Source organism: Triticum dicoccoides, chromosome 5B (genome assembly GCF_002162155.2).
Source record: "Triticum dicoccoides isolate Atlit2015 ecotype Zavitan chromosome 5B, WEW_v2.0, whole genome shotgun sequence".
NCBI classification, from domain to species: domain Eukaryota; kingdom Viridiplantae; phylum Streptophyta; class Magnoliopsida; order Poales; family Poaceae; genus Triticum; species Triticum dicoccoides.
Window position 1 is genome coordinate 564,597,100 of NC_041389.1, and position 2,015 is coordinate 564,599,114.

Sequence of the window (2,015 nt, forward strand, 5' to 3'; positions counted from 1 at the left end):
CATTAGTTTTCAAATTTGAAAACACTTTTTTTGTTTTTTTGTTTTCTTTCTTGCTTTATTTATTTTATTTTGTTTCTACTTACAACAAAATACTTATTGTTGTTTTTTTCTTTTGTTTTCTGCATTATTTATTTTCTTTTGTTTTTTGCTTTATTTTTTAATTGTTTTTGCTTTTAGTTTTAGGAAAATTATAAACTTTCTGTTAGTGCCATTAGTTTTCAAATTTGAAAACACTTTTTTTGTTTTTTGTTTTCTTTCTTGCTTTATTTGTTTTATTTTGTTTCTACTTACAACAAAATACTTATTGTTGCTATTTTTAATTATTACGAGGGCCGAACCATAAGACATTAAAGCATTTCAAATGAACTCTGAAAAAGTTGAAAGTTGGCATGGTATCATAAATTGACCCACATAGCATGTGCATGTACAAAACGGATAATGGTATCATACTCGTCAGTTACAAAGTTGGCATGGTATCATCATAATAGTTGCGGGAGAAAGTCTTCACTTTTTCTTCGCTTGTGTCATTTGCTTATTGCACCGTAACTATGGATAATCTTCATCGTTTATCAGGATGCTGGGGTCAGCCTTGACTTTGAAGGGAGGAATTTCATGCAACTTTTCATAATCTTCAGACATGTCTGTCTTGTCCTCCACTCCCACGATGTCCCTTTTTCCTGAAAGAACTATGTGGCGCTTTGGCTCATCATATGCTGTATTCGCTTCCTTTTCTTTTCTCTTTCTCGGTCTGGTAGACATGTCCTTCACATAGATAACATGTGCCACATCATTGGCTAGGACGAACGGTTCATCAGTGTACCCAAGATTTTTAAGATCCACTGTTGTCATTCCGTACTGTGGGTCTACCTGTACCCCGCCTCCTGACAGATTGACCCATTTGCACTTAAACAAAGGGACCTTAAAATCTACTCCGTAGTCAAGTTCCCATATGTCCACTATGTAACCATAATATGTGTCCTTTCCCCTCTCGGTTGTTGCATCAAAGCGGACACCACTGTTTTGGTTGGTGCTCTTTTGATCTTGGTCAATCGTGTAAAATGTATTCCCAAATCAATACAGTCAAAGATGGTCCCCTGGACAACAAGTACAGCTCATCACAAATAGTGTTGTCACCTCTAATACGTGCTTCCAACCAACTGCTGAAAGTCCTGATGTGTTCACATGTAATCCAGTCGTCGCACTGCTCCAGGTGTTTGGAGCGCAGACTGTTCTTGTGTTCATCGACATACGGGGTCGCCAAGGTAGAGTTCTGTAGAACTGTGTAGTGTGCTTGAGACCAAGAATATCCGTCCCTGCATATTATTGAGTCCCTTCCAAGCGTGCCTTTTCCAGTCAGTCTCCCCTCATACTGCGATTTAGGGTGACCTATCTTCTTAAGGCCAGGAATGAAGTCAACACAAAACCCGATGAAATCCTCTGTTTGATGGCCCATGGAGATGCTTCCTTCTGGCCTAGCGTGGTTACGGACATATTTCTTTAGGACTCCCATGAACCTCTCAAAGGGGTACATATTGTGTAGAAATACGGGGCCCAGAATGACAATCTCGTCAACTAGATGAACTAGGACGTGCGTCATGATATTGAAGAAGGATGGTGGGAACACCAGCTCGAAACTGACAAGACATTGCACCACATCACTCCTTAGCCTTGGTATGATTTCTGGATTGATCACCTTCTGAAAGATTGCATTGAGGAATGCACATAGCTTCATAATGGCTAGTCGGACGTTTTCCGGTAGAAGCCCCCTCAATGCAACCGGAAGCAGTTGTGTCATAATCACGTGGCAGTCATGAGACTTTAGGTTCTGAAACTTTTTCTCTGCCATATTTATTATTCCTTTTTATATTAGACGAGAAGCCAGTCGGGACCTTCATACTAAGCAGGCATTCAAAGAAGATTTCCTTCTTTTCTTTGGTAAGAGCATAGCTGGCAGGACCTTCATACTGCTTTGGAGGCATGCCGTCTTTTTCGTGCAAATGTTGTAGGTCCTCTCG